This window comes from Anastrepha obliqua, chromosome 5 (assembly GCF_027943255.1).
Source record: "Anastrepha obliqua isolate idAnaObli1 chromosome 5, idAnaObli1_1.0, whole genome shotgun sequence".
Classification (NCBI taxonomy): Eukaryota; Metazoa; Arthropoda; class Insecta; order Diptera; family Tephritidae; genus Anastrepha; species Anastrepha obliqua.
In genome coordinates this window covers 54,358,338-54,373,799 of record NC_072896.1, presented here as the reverse complement: position 1 = coordinate 54,373,799, position 15,462 = coordinate 54,358,338, and the positions used below count along the sequence as shown (strand labels likewise).

The 15,462-nt window shown below is 36.0% G+C and overlaps 1 protein-coding gene across 1 annotated transcript in view; it reads left to right on the top strand.

The window, feature by feature from the left end:
• The first annotated feature begins 14,403 nt into the window (after window positions 1–14,403).
• LOC129248613 (long-chain fatty acid transport protein 4) overlaps window positions 14,404–15,462 on the top strand; it is a 93,255-nt gene continuing 92,196 nt past the window's right edge. Inside the window, exon 1 of the mRNA XM_054888235.1 lies at window positions 14,404–14,625. The gene's annotated coding sequence lies outside the window, so the exon portion shown is untranslated. The remainder of the gene's footprint in view (window positions 14,626–15,462) is intronic.

Here is a 15,462-nt window from a genome sequence, read left to right as displayed (position 1 = left end):
GAAGTGATCTTAAAAAAAAATTCAATAAATCAGCTAACCAAATCAGCGAAACAATATTCTTTTTAATTTTCTATACTGCACCTACTCTAGCTTAATGCTACCCTATCTTCCGTCGTCGCTACGCTGTTATCATTGCTGCAGCCAACGCCTCCGCTTCTGCGCCGCAGGTGTTTGTTGCAATTCAATATTGCGCAGCAGACTTATGTTCAGCATCTCCTATGAGAAAGGAGTGTTTGGACTGCTGCGCTTTTTGTTGATGCAACACAAAAACAGGTGCGGTTTCTATCAATTTAAATTTAGTTGGAAAAACAAGTGTTAGCTTCCTCTGGAATTTGCAAGCTTTCGTGGATGAAGACGTAGCCGGTGTTAATTTATACACATATGTTAATGTCTATGTACTACAGAGTCGCATTGCAATCGGATTTATTTTCAACACGTCTAAAATACCGTCTTAATTTTTCTTTTAAAATTCTTCTATTCTTAACGGTTACCTCAATTCTATAAGGTATAACTTCCTCTTTTTAGGTTCGTAGAACCGTAGTCAATGTCTCTTGGCTCGTATTCAAAATCCGAAGGATATTCCGACAAAGAATCACTATCACTCATATGTTAAAAAAAATGATGTTGCTTAGCAAATGATTTTACGATAAACTTAGCAAAAGGTTTCACAAAACAAAAAGAGAAATTATGTCACTTGGCAATGAAAATTTATGTCGCTTAGCAATTGGGTTTTTTTTAAGAAAAACTAAATTTATGTATATCTTTTAGCATAAAAATGTGTCTTACTCTAATGTTGCTGTAGGCATATCCGAAGGCCTCGAGGAGAACAAAATATCGCATAGGGGCCTATTAAGCCCCGAAATAAACACACGCAGTGCGTCCTGGCGATACTTTTGATTTAAGGTGCTGATTAGTTCAGCATTCCCGTTGTAGGTCATCACTGTCTTATTAACAAAAAGGGTCAGTTTCCGTTCCACCTCGTCGTAGAACTGCAAAATGTTTCTACTGCCTTGCCGCAAAGTTGACATTTCCTGTTCGATCATATGAACAGATCTTTTGTCCGAGTATGTAAAGTCAAGCCTGGCAATAATTGCTTTGAAATTAAGAATTGTGTTAAACGATGCAAGAACAGTATTAGCTGCCCCAGTAATTTTATTTCTTAATTATAGCGAGAACTACCGTCATATGGTTCATACAACTTATACTCGTACGCAGCCTGAGCCGCGTTCCTCCACGACACAAATCGTGATTGTATTCCATTCAATTCGGGAAGCGATTTTATAACGTCTAAGGATTCATCACACTGTACCTTTCCAGTGATCGCTACGGGTGTGTATTCAACAACCGCAGCCGCGTCTCTAGTGTTGAAAGTCTGTTTGTTAGCCTGCCAATTGAACTTTGAAATTCTCTCTTCGTCTGTTCCGTAGGTGGCAGCGTAATAGTGATTGCCCGTATCCCGCAGTGGCAACGTCTCTGCAATTCCTAAGTTATTATTTAATTATTCTCCCTATGAGAACTTTATTATATCAAATTTATTTGGCAGCTGTTAACCCGTTTCTTTTTTTAATTTAAGTTGGAGTTTTGACTCCTTGGCGTATTAGTTCGCGAAATCAGCACCCGGAAGATGTGAGTTTCACGGCCACGTTAAACAAACGTGATCGTTCGACACTGCTTGCGTTGTGGTGGTGGACATTTCTTTGGAATGTGCCCGTACTCGTTGCAGTTAAAGCACTTCGGTTCCATTGCCTTGCTGTTACTTTGACCTTCCGTTTTTACCTGTGGATTATTATAAAGTAGAGCTGCCGCTGTAGTTCCAGTAATAGCTGTCAAATTCTTTAGTGCCATTAGTAGTTCACTACATGTCGAAAAATTCATCGTTGCCAAACTTCTGGTTAGTGCCTTGTCGTTGAGACCGCTTATGATATGTGAATTGATTGAGTTGTCATCGAGTCTACCTTGCTGACCCATAGTTAGTATCGCGTAAAAGTATTCCACGTAGTCCTCCATTTTTACGCTTTCGTTTAAATAGTGTTTTGTGCGTTTCAGCTGCATTGCATTTGACCGGGAAATCCCTTCCAAAGGCACTAACGAATTGTTCCCAACTATTAAATACAACTTGGGAATCCAACCATCGCTTTGCTATACCCTTTAATTTGTGCTGAATGGCTACGAGAACTAAATCCTCACGCCGATTGTATGCACCACGTAACTGCTCGATTTTTATAATGAATTGTTGTGCTGATGTTAGATCCTTTATGGGATCAAAATCGGGCATACTCCCTACCATATCCTGTATTGACAATATCCCATGTGTTGTTAAACTATGCGCATTACTAAAATTTAATACTGGTACTGATTGCGTTAGTCGTGCGTTTTCAGTATTCTGTTGCGTTTGGATGGTGGTATCGATGGTGCGTGTTGAATTGATTGTGCTAACGGCTATAGTTAACGTAGACATCGCCTCCTTCAACCCATTAATTTGTGTTTGTAAATCATTTTCGTCTTCCCACTCTGCTGGATCAATCTCCTAAATCTAGACAAGATATCTTGTCTGGTATAATATTGATAGACTTTTTGATAAAACGTCAAGATGTCGTTGTTCCTTTGAGTCAAAATTGTCATTTAGTACTCGAGGGTAGCAATATCTCTTTTGTCGGAATAATACATCGTGAGGCATTTTCTAATTTGTGTCCAGTCAAGTGGCGTACTTTATGACTCGAGAGCAATATCGGCGTCGCCGATAATTTTGTGCCTAACTGTATGGGGGATTGAAAAGTCCTTTGGTGTATTTCTAATACTTCATAAACCTTAAATATTCTGTCGACGCTTTTACGTCAGGAGTTAAATTCTCCTCGACGTTCCGAGAACTCGCGTACACATTTTTCTGATATTTTGTCTAATTCATTAATACAATATTATTTGCGTTCACTGTCACGTTATGATAGGGTTGATGAAAATCATTTAGTGATGGAGCATTAATTCTCTCCATCACTTCTTTAATGATTGTTGCTACTAATGAAGGATTAGAGGTATGGGGGTTTCCTTGCTGGGAAGACCCATAGTCCAACCTAAGTTGGTTCAATTGGTCAACCAATTCTTCTGCAGTACCTGCCATTTTTAATTCGATTTTCTTCAGTTTCTAATTTTATTATTTTTAATTTTAACATACCACTTTTTCCTTTTTAAAAACTTTTACTTTTTAATTCTCAGGTTAATTCTTAAGATTTCACTTTTTAAATTTACTTTTGTTTCTTTTGTTTTTTCTTTCTACAAAAACTTTTACTTTTTAATCTTTTAGAAGTTAATTTTTAAAATTTCTTTTTTCTTTCTTTTTCAAAAAACATTACATTTACATTAAAAACATCGGTCCCGCGAAGGTCCTTTGGGTTTGTTGGGTGGTTTGAATTTTGTCCTTTTTCCTCTCCGGTACTTGGGATTCTTGCCGCCACTTTTATCACGGTCCTTTGTAAAGTATCGCAGGTTTTTTTTCACATTAATTTACACTCGCGTAGCCGTACTTTTTGATTTTCGGGATACTACTACTTTCGCGCGCTGGCCCCTGCTCAGGCGCCAGCTAAACTCTTTAATATATATTGAAAAGCTTAAAAATCAACCAAAACTTAGAACTAACTTTTTACGATCATAATTCTTACGATCTAACCTATGTTTGCCTTACTGCCGCAACGGTTGAAACTGCTGACGGCTCGCTTCCCACAAGTGAAGTTGTTTATTTCAATGTGACTTCTATTTTAAGCATACGGTTCACACGGTTTGACTCACACGTGTTGCAACCTAAGTGATTTTGTCACTTTGATATGTCTGGAGTATTTATATTATATTATGTAAACTTTTTTGTCCGACTATTTTTTATTTTATATTATGTAAATATTTTCATGCTAACATATATAGAGTGTTTTTTAAGAGCTCGAGAACTTGAAATATTGTCGGAATAAATTGTTTTTAAATACTCTGGTAGATAATTTTATGGCATTTATTAGTTGTATAAGATATCTGGCCGTCGCGTTACGAGTTACATGGTTCTTTCGGTCATGCCAATTTGTGACTACTTTTTCCAATAAATCTGACCGTATGTCGTCAATGAAAGTTGGAATATTGGCTTCCAATGCTTTGAAAGTTACTGGATTGTGAGCATAAACCAATGACTTAATATATGTCCATAAAAAGTAGTCTAGATGCGTTAAATCGAATGAGGGGGCCAGTGAACTAGACCACTTTTAGAAAGAAAGTTGTCACCAAATTAATTCATAATACAATAAATCGTTTATTAGTGCGCTGTATGGCAAGTTGTGCCGTGCTCTATAAACTTCGCGAACAGATTTATATTTTTCAAAGTAAATTTCCTCAATTTGGAAGCCTTTTTCTGACGTTAAACGATTCATGATGACTTGCCAAACCTTACTGAACGGAAATGTCAACGCAGTTTGCCACTATAGGTAAACATTACCCATTCAAATAAATTGATATTGTTTCGTATAAATTTTATAATTGATTAATGCAAAAGGGTTTTCAAAAAAAAAAACACACACAGCAGTGGCTTGACCAGAAGCTTTCAGTCACAGACTGACTTCATTAATTGACTTTAGGTTTAATGAAAGCTAACAACTGTGTACATAATTGCTTATTCAGTAAATTTTACAATTGTACATAAATGTTTACTCAACATATTATATTTCTCAATAATAAAAATGCTTATTTATTAAAATGCTTATTTTTTGAGATCGATGAAATATTGGGAAATCAACGGAAATGATATCATATTACTTTCTATTGATTTCCTGTTGTTTGACTTATTTGACTGATAAATTCTGCAAACTTATCATTTTCCTTTACCTGTCTATGTGCATATGTAACTTACGCGGTAAGCTTTTGCTTATATTATAAATACAAAAGAAATAAACAACCCTTCTTTCTGTGGTTATTTAACGTTTATTTCACTGAAATAAATTCAAACATTCATATGAAGTTTACAAAGTAAATTTTTAAATTCTCTTACACTTTGTATTTTTATACCGGCAAGATTCGCTTACATATGATAGTTAAGAATTCAAATTTGACGTTTGATAAAATGAAGGGAAAATAAAATGGCAGTACCTAAATGCAGGGTTGCTTTTGAAGTATCAACAAGTATTAGGAACTGCTATCCTTTCAATTCCGCGACGAATACTGCTTTATCGTTTATGTGTTTAAATTAGACAGTAAAATCGCCTCAATTCAAGTATTTTAGTGCCGATTTTTGTAGAATAATAACGGCACTATTGCAGAATTATGACGGCGATAACTATACTGAGCAGACTCGTGCTGCTCCCTTGTTAATGATGAAAGCGCGTTCGCTTATCCAAGAACAATGTTTGCTTTTTACCTCCAATACCTTAAATACGCCAATTTCCGCTGAGCCCCCAAATGTAAGACTTTTCTATAGTAACCGTATTTATTTTATTGAACAATCAAAGTTACAATAGAAGTTCGGTTGTACAATATTATATTATGGTGATTGTCGTTACTGATTGATGCCAATTTACCGACTGACTCTTAGCCTACGGCATACCTCGCTTCAGTCCTATGTTCGTTCTTATACTCCCGTGTTCGTCAGTTCGCTGTGTTGCATTTGGTTGCGTTAAAGTGTTAAAAGGTGAGTCCGCTTCTCCTTGTCTTACGTCCGTCTGGCACTCCTACATATATATATATTTTTTTTTAATTAAACTTAAAACAAACTATTGAAATTATGTAGTGAAACGAGAGTCTTGCTAGAACGTATTCTCGTTTATTCAATTCAACATGAAGTGAAAAAAGTGTGATTCAATGAATTAACATTTAGTCTATATAATGTAGGCGATGCCAGATTTGTGATATATTATTCATTTCCACTTTCCCTCAAATCTGACATCGCTTACAAATTTATGTTATATATACACAAGTGTGTTCAAGTTGTAATTAAATTAAGTACGTATTCTCGAAATATAAAACTTAAATTAGTTTCATTCCGAGCTTTTTGATATAGTGAAGCGGCTTGGTTGCTGGTGAACTTTTTGTCAAAATGTCCGCTGGCATCTCTTCAATGTATTTTCTTTCAACAACTTCACGGACAAAGTGATGACGTACGAGTATATCTACGTGTTTGATGCGATTATGGAAAATTGGATTCTTGCTTAGCTTACCAACGCCTTGGTTGTCATTGAGTAGTTCTGTCTTCGCCGGTTATTTCTCTGTCTAACCTCTTCAAGTGTATTGCTTTTTTGTTTGAATCAGAAAGCGGCATGTACTCAACTTCGGTTGCATGACACAGCCACTGTACCGTGTTTTCTGGACTCCCAACTTATTGTTCCGTTCGCTTTAAATGAAAACCCGGTATATGATATTCAGTCATCAATATTTGACCCCTCCTGTTTTTGGTTCTAGTAAAAGTCATTCCAATACTCGATTTACCTTTTAAATAAATAGTGCAATACTTGCTTTGCTGCCACCCAGTGTGCATGTCCGTAGTTGGTGTTAAATTGACTCAATACGCTTATTATGTGTGCGATGTCTGGCCTTGTTAAAACAGCCAAGTACATTAGCGAGTGTAGCGACCGGCTTACATTCTTCCATGTCAAATCTTTTCAGTAATTGAGTTATATTACATATTTTGATTTACACATTGTAATAGGTTTGGCTTTTATATTATACATTGATTAAATTCAATTCCGAGGTAAAACTTAATCGGGCCTATATCCTTCACTTCGAAAGCAGCTGCAAGTTCATTTTTTATTTGTTCTAACTTTTGCTTGCTGTTCGACGCTACGATTATGTCGTCAACATACAAAAATATGTTAGAATCCAAATCTTTAACCTCTTAAAGGTTTTATATATGTTGCGGAGAGTATCTAACTCTAAGGACCAATAATGATGATGCGGAAATGAGAATATTAGATCTTTGTTGCAAATGTTTCAAATTACAATTTTTCTACAATAGTTCCTTTTTTTACATACATATTTCGTAGCTTCTGATCTAGTTTTTAGTACCACAATCTACCCGACTGCTTTGTGATCTTCGCTTGCTGTATTTGGTGGTCTTCCTGGCATACAGTGCGTCTTCGGGATATGCCACTTCATTTCGTTTCCGTGCTTCGAACTCCTCTAATAACTTGGCTTTCAGCATTTCAAGTTTCGGTAGTTTTTCTTGCGCCCAATTACAATTTTAAACGTTTCGTATTCGTTAGGAATACTGTACAATAGCAGGGTGGTCAATAGTTCATTTATGACGACCACATCCATTTCTATTAGCTTGTCATTTTGTGCAATATGCGTGATTTGAGTAACATCGCCAGACGTGCTGGTCGCGGGATTGATATACCGAATGAAGCTTATCCCAAATATCCTTCGATGTACGACAATGCTTAATTTGCTGTAATTCACTTGGACAGATTGATAACACCAAATCTGACTTTGCTTTGGCATCGCTATCTACCCATTCGTTCACTGCTTTGGGTGGTGCTTCTGGTTTTACACAGTCTCATTTTTTATTAAGATAGCCTCAACCTGTATTTTCCAGGTATCAAATTTTTCTTTATTGAGGGTTCAATTTTAATTGTCGAAAAACTCGTTTTTAATGTTATATTTCCAAAAATCACGTTTTTGCGTTTCTGTCTCTATTGATTTCGATTTTCTTTGAGGCTTATGTTCCCAGTTGTAGTTAAATGGGCACTATCCAGGCGCTATGGAAGCGCCCATAACCTATTGAAAATATATAGTGAAACGCAGAGTCTTGCTAGAACGTGTTCTTGTTTATTCAATTCAACAGGAAGTGAAAAAAGTGTGATTCAATGAATTGACATTTAGTCTGTATAATATATGTAGGTGATGCCAGATTTGTGACAACACACAACAAATGCAATAAAAACATTAAGCTATAAATATTAGTAGCAAAAAGAATAACTTAAGTACATAAATTTGTAAACATAAATATTTGATCTTTCGTTCAGTTGAACCCTCTTATGGGCAACTACAGAACGTAGCCTAACTTAAGCATAAAATAGTGAATAAATGTACATACATCATCATGTAAAGATTGGAATTTTTAAAAATTTAAATTGGAAATTCAAGTTTCGAAACAAAAAATCACTAAATTTAATTAGGCGCTAAGTGGGAACTTAATCGTATAAATAAATAAATACATAAATACCTACGTACTTAAATACACGATCGTGTGAAGTTTTGAATTTTTAGAATATGTGTTAAAAATAAGTATTATAAAAAATGTAAAAAAGAATTTAGTATTAGAAAACATTAATTAAGCGTAAATAGGCTGTGTTAAAACACAGTATAATCCCTATTGTAGAGTTAAATTAAAAGAAGCATATATCATACTAATGTGTGCCACTGGTACTTGTGTAAGTCAAGAATTATGTAAATAAAAAAACTATAAAGAATAATAAATAAAAAAATAGTTATGGTTAGAATAAAGTCGATTCAAAGAAAATTTTGCGTGATGTGGCAAATTTTAGTACAAAAGTTTTGAAAATAATCGACATTATTATGACTATAGTTATTCTTGGTTTTTATTTCCTTAATATTTTTAATAACAAAATAATAATAACTAATATATATAAATATAAATTATAAATTATATATAAATTATAAATTATATATAAATTATATATATATATATACATATAATTGGCGCGTACACCTTTTTGGGGTGTTTGGCCGAGCTCCTCCTCCTATTTGTGGTGTTCGTCTTGATGTTGTTCCTCAAATGGAGGGACCTACAGTTTCAAGCCGACTCCGGACGGCAGACTTTTTCTGTGAGGAGCTTTCTCATGGCAGAAATACACTCGGAGGTTTGCCTTTGCCTACCGGAGGGCAGAGGAGACTACGAATGGTAGTCACGCACCAACTCATTCGGCTACGACGGCCACCTTGAATAGAGGTATCTCTGTGAAAAATTCAGAAAAACCTCAAAACCGATCAATTTTATGTATTCAAATTCAGTTTGGCATTTTTTGTTGTAGTTCTAATCAACGGTAATACATCCCAGCAAGCACGCAAATTTCCAGCTCCCCTTCAGAGGTGAAATCATTTCCTAATTAAAAACTTAAAAACTATGTTTTTCAAAGTCAAACCTAGAATATTCACCGAAAAAATTAAAAAAAAATTCATATACACGTTTTTAGGTTTGCTGAATCCGAATTCATTAACCATTTGTCCTCTCGGGGTCAAATTAAAGGTCTGTTTAAGGCCAACCAGTCCGCAGTAACACCTGATGATGTATCGCTATGTAACTGTTACGAATTTTGTTTCGTTAAAATCCAAATACATCTCACAATAATTGCTTTGCTTCAACACTTAGTCGAATGCGTTTTGGCAGGTGGCCGAGATTCTGTTTTCTCACCAGGGACGCGACTATCATTCTCCACTAACTCAATGGCGCTGCTAATCTCTGCTTCAGCGGCGTCATCACAAATGCTGCCTGTACTTTTTTTCTCGATGGCTTGTGTTTCTTGTAACTACTTGCTGCAATTACCGTTGGTTTGATCGACAGCATCCGATGGCTTTGCTTTTACTTCATCATTCTTTTCTATAATCACTCTCATGTCTATACCTGGTGAAAGTGCTGGAGGCTCTGCCTTTCCGTCCAATTTGGTCGATGATTCCTTAACTTCTAGCTGGAACACATATTCGTGTACATCTACACCAATTCTTTCTTAATTTCGCCCAACTTTGCCGTTTTTACTTCCTGTTCTATGGGCTTGATTTAACAATCCCACTTCTGGTACCAATTGCAATAAGAACACTTGCTCAAGTTAATCTTATAATATATACAGAATCAAATTGCTGAGTGAACGTTGTCGGGCGAACTTCTTTGTCAAAATAAAAAAAAACAGTCCAATATCAAAAATGATAGAATACACGATTGCGCCTTCCGAACTCGCCGTGTTGTAAGAGTCCATCAATATACAAACAAATGGAAGACGAATTACTTGTTTGTGAAGAAGAAGAGTAGGCGAAAGCAATGGAAATAACCAAACACAAGAAATTATATGCACACACTCACATTTTCTATTCATGGCGTCTTCCGCATAAAAACGCAAACAAACTGCATTTGGAGACTTTATATTAATTTGTGCTTTCACAATTTAGCACGCGGCTTTTCGATTTCATTAGTTTGATTAGCTTAAATCTCACAAATCTCAATATTTCCGAGCCATTCATAGAACTTTCACAAACATGTATTTTCTCCTCGTTTTGTTTGTTTTCGTATTGGAAAGGGAACTGACGTCAGTCTTCTCAAAATCGCGAAAAATAAACTGTTTGAGGACTGCGCCATCTATGGTACTCAATTCGCCTTGTTTCAGTACGTGAGATTGCTGCCGCTGGTATTAAAATCAACTCTTATTGAAGAATTAAGTAAACAGATCCTCTTCTCAAACGTTGACTCACTTGCAGAAATGCCTTGGATAGTGCACACATGATTTTTAAAACTCTGATAATTTGAGTTAATCGAAAAAATTTGGGATTCATCTCTTTGTTTTTGATACGAATTTCGTTTTGGATCTGATTGTTCAAAGATTTGAATTTGTTTATACGCAATACTGAGCGAATGAAATACTAAAAAACAGGCATTAATATCAGATGATAAGACAGAAGTTGTGAGAAGATACGAGTAGCCAGACCTAGAAATTACGATAGTTGTTGAGCACTTGTGTATAAGCAGGCGTGCACGCGCAAAAAGTTGTCAGTCTTAAGTTGAGCATGTGAACGTAACATAAAATGATTAAGCATTGAAATTAAATAAGGGCCTCCGAACACGGGCCGTATCGTCATCGAAGATAGACTTGGAGAAGACAATACAATTTAAATAAATTTTTCTTCATCGCTCGGCATATTGACAACTCGTACTTGTATAATAGCTAGTTGCATTGTGTGCGGACAAGCAAGCGAATCGTCAACGTCACTTAAAAAATAATGTACAGGGTCCGGCACTCGAAGTGTAACCAATTAAAAAGGCCATAAATTTAGTTTGGAAAATTACTTTTATTCAATTCAAAGTAAAAATTGTATGAAATAGAACATTAAAAATCACTATGACTATGGACTACAGATGGTCCAGAAACTAATCGCAAGCTGCCCGAACGTGACTTGCAGGTATTTTGGCCCACTCGCGGACAATGGCTTCTTTCAGCGTCTCCAGACTGGTAAATCTTTTAGTTCGGACCTTGCTCTCCAAAATGACCCAAAGAGAATAATCCATCGGATTCGCATCTGGTGAATTTGAGAGCCATTGTGTGGACGTTATGAAGTTCGGTACGTTGTTTTTTTTGCCATTCTTGGTTCACTCGAGCTTTGTGAGACGGTGCCGAGTCCTGTTGAAACGTCCGTGGTCTGCCACCGAAATGTTTGTCTGCTCACGGCTTCAAAGCAACCACCAGAATACTTTCCCGATAATATTTCGAATTATCGCATTTTCCTTGACGCCAGGCTCGATGAAAACGATTGAAGAGCGCCCATCTGCGGATACTGCGTCCAAAACCATTACCTATGGCAGGTGCTGCCTCACGGAGGCCAATCGATAACTCAAATTCTCGTATGAACGGTCGGTCAAATGAATCCTATCGTTTTAGGAGTTTACGAATTGCTCAATTTGAGAATTTTTCTCGTCAGAAAACACAATGTTCGGAAATTGACCGCATTCGGCCAAACGAAGCAACTCCTTCGCTCTCTCAAGTCTGACTTGTTGCTGCTTTGGTGTGAGATCATACGCCTTCTGGATCTTGCAAGGCATGACTTTAGAATCATATTTCAGTATGCGGCGGATGCTACGGTCAGATATTTTCAGTTCTTTCGCCATTTCATTGGCACTTCGTCAGAGATTTCGTTCAAGTTGGTTCTTCACTTTTTGAACCATTTCACGTGACGTTGCAGTCTTTTGATGACCGCCTCCATGGCGTTTCGCGATGCTACAAGTATCACTGTAACGAGTAATGGTGCGCTAAACAAAAATCTCTATTTACTTTAAGGTGCTCGAGCTCACGAACAATAGCTGGTTGTGATTTTCCAGCCAAATATAATACAATCACACTTTCACGTTTGAAATCCATTACTGATTTTCTTATTTCACATTTACTCTCGGCAAAATGCTTCCACGCGCTTGTAAACAATGCTCTAGACTGTCTTTTAGCAAACTAACAGACAGCTGATGCCCGTGTATATAGAGGAAAAAATGTAACAATACTATAACATATTAGCTAAATCTCTGACAAGCTTATGAGACTTTATGAACAAACAAGCAATAAATTTTCATGAAGAAAATATTGAAGCATTGCAATTATCCTTGCTGGTTAGTAATAAATATATGGTCTTCTAAGAGCTTTTTTTGGTATAATTGATTTTTACGTTTTATAACAAGGACTTAAAACGATGTACATATCTCTTTTACGAATGTATTACGAATATTAACTAAAGAGAGAAGTCTTGGCCAAAAGACAAGCATCCGCTCCACACCAAATATCGCTCACACTGTTGCGCAATTATATTGCAATTCAAACTATGCAAATTATTATTAAAATAAAATACAAGGTGAAGCAAAAAAGTAAGTGGAATCGAAAAACTGAAAATCATCTCGTGTTATACTACGTTCACATATAAGCAGATTATCTACTTCTTCGCGATTAACTCCAAATCCGTAATTAAAAAGCGAGAATTTTTGTTTACTTGTTCACTCCACTATGCTCTCGGGCCTCCACAAAACTCAGTCTTACGTTGGTTTCGTTAATCTATTCTGCTTTCTGGTAGGGTAGGTGATTAGCCTGCCGCTACCAGTCCTAAATAATGGAAATGCCCACCTGTCGTTGCTTAGCAACCATGCCTTCTTTACTGCTTGGAGCGCCATCTGTGTTTCAAATGTTTCTGTCAGAAGGATCACACAGATGATTGAGCTCGCTAAATTTTGGTGGGCCTGTGCTATTACCGCGATTGCCCACTTCCTCTTGCTGGCGCCACTGATGCAATGTGTAACTGTGTATTTGGTTTTTGCTTGTTTTAGCAGCCACAATGCAAGTAATGCGTTGACTTTTTGTGCGGGAGTAAAGATTGGAAGGCTAAGGTTTTTGAGGTTGAGCAATGAATTTTGTATTTTTTTTTTTTTTTAACTAGGAAAGTAGGTTAGTTTGGAAAAGTGCGAGGACCGTGCTTTACGTGGGATTCGAAGGCACAACGTCTGGAATGGCAAGCTAGGGCACATACGCTAGGCCGCAAATAGCGAGATTATCCACACAAAATTTCTCTGTTGAATTATACTTATTTACATACAACCCTGTGCTATCGATTAATTTTTTCACGAATGTAAGGAGAAATGGTAAAGTAAAAACTAAATGAAACAGACGCCGGTTTGTAGATATAATTCTAATAAAATTTTTCTTAGATGTTATTAATTATCCATTTATATCACATAAAAAGGCGTGTGACCATAGACGCTTTGGCCTATCATTGATTATTTTAAAATCTAATATCGAATTTCGCATGCTTATTGCTGCTATAATTTTTTAAAACCTCTTCCAACTTTTTATTTCTAGCAGCCAATTGTGCAATTAAATTAGCTATTCCTTCTCCATTTCATTTCTTCATGTCGTTAATGATAATTAAACAAACCACAAATTCAATGGTCCATCAAAGTAATTTCTATGAGGAGAAACTTTGCAAAACAGTATTGACAGCTGATTGTCAATTTTACATGTGATCTGCCATATTTGAACGGGTGGATTAATTTTGTTATAACACCGAAGGCCAATGTAGCCAGTGTGTTAAAATTGTTAGTGCAATATTTTATATTTCTCTATTAAATAATAATAATAGTTTTGTGGATTTATTACTAATTACCGCATATGTGAACATACTTTTCCTCTTGGGCAGTGAGTTCATTGTTGATTCACTTGTATTTTGCAACGGTGCCGATTCCATCGATTGTTTAAGAATCTCGGACGCTCCCATCTCTGTATTTGTGTTTTGGCAACGCGTTAATTCGCTGTAAATTCATAGATAATGTAAATTTCGATTTATATTGCCACTTGGCAGTAAAAGTCCATTCGCGTTGGTGGACGTCGTGCAAATAAAATTTATTTTATAAATGAACTTTAATAAGTTTTTAAAATCAATATTTAATGTTAATGATGCTAACAATTTTGAAAATTACAAAGTATGTATTTGTGAAACTGGCGTGGTTATCTAATTTAAAAACTTTCCAACAGCTTAAGTTCATATGTGAAAATCAAAGGATGCCAGCTTTCCAACGGTATTATTTGCACTGGCAACGTGGGAAGTCCTCATTTCAAAGTATTTCCACTGAAAATAACTTTCTAATTCCATTGTTTTTTTATTTGCAGCATTTGCTTATAATAAATGGCACGGAAGTAACTGCTCACATTCCGGTTATTCAAAGAGATCGCTTCCAAGAACCACTTAAGGAATTTGTAAATAATTTTGAAGAACTCTACGGCAAGGAGACTGATTGTGACTATCTGATTGCCGTTGGTAGATTTTCACTGCAAATGAACGTGCAAACCCACAGACTCATTCTGTAGTTTACGAAAATCTCACGTCAACAAAACCATCAGCGGAGAGTAAATGTTGAATGTAAGTAAAATATTATATTTTGATACGTATTTAAAATGTATGTACATGTAATATATCCTAGTCTGCTCAATGAATTATGATAAGAAATAGCTATAGTATTTTACATTAAGTCAGTAGTAATGTGTCGGCGCATTGAAAATGCATGAGTTTGTATAGATGATAATTTAAGGGGGGAGGCGGTAACGTTAATTCATGGGGAAAAAGGCAGATTTTTATGATTTTTTTTTTTGATGACACAGTTAAAATATATTCGTCAAATCTTTTACTACATAAAACTATAGCATTTGAAGTATATTTTGTGAAATTTTCATCCAAAAATATTTAAAAATACGGCAATGGCAGAAATTATTCGGACGCATCTCAAAAAAAAGTAGTTTTGCGGTGCCCCTCATAACTCGGTGTTAAATCATCTGAAATCAAAAAACCAAAGTTATTTCGTTAGATAATCGTTTTCTCCGGGTAACGCCGAGAGGGTTTTTGAAATTAAAAATTTTTCGATTTTTGCGAACACGTTAAAGTCAAAAACACCATTTTCGCGTAAAAAATCGGTGAATTAGTTACCGTAAAAACAAAAGTATCAATAAATTCGAAAAAAAAACTCTTCAGCGTTACCTTGTAACACATCTACAGAAAAAGTGTTCAAAATTTCGAAAGGATCGGTGCAGTAGTTTCAAAGTTATGAGGGGCACCGACTTTGAAAACGTAAGTGGTGGGAAGAACGCTTTAAAGTACAAATGGCGCGCGGTTGAGCCAGGTAGGTAGCAACACTTACATGGCTGTATCTTTGTAAGTTTTGCTCCGATTCATCTAAAATTCTCACAGAATATTCTTGAAAGG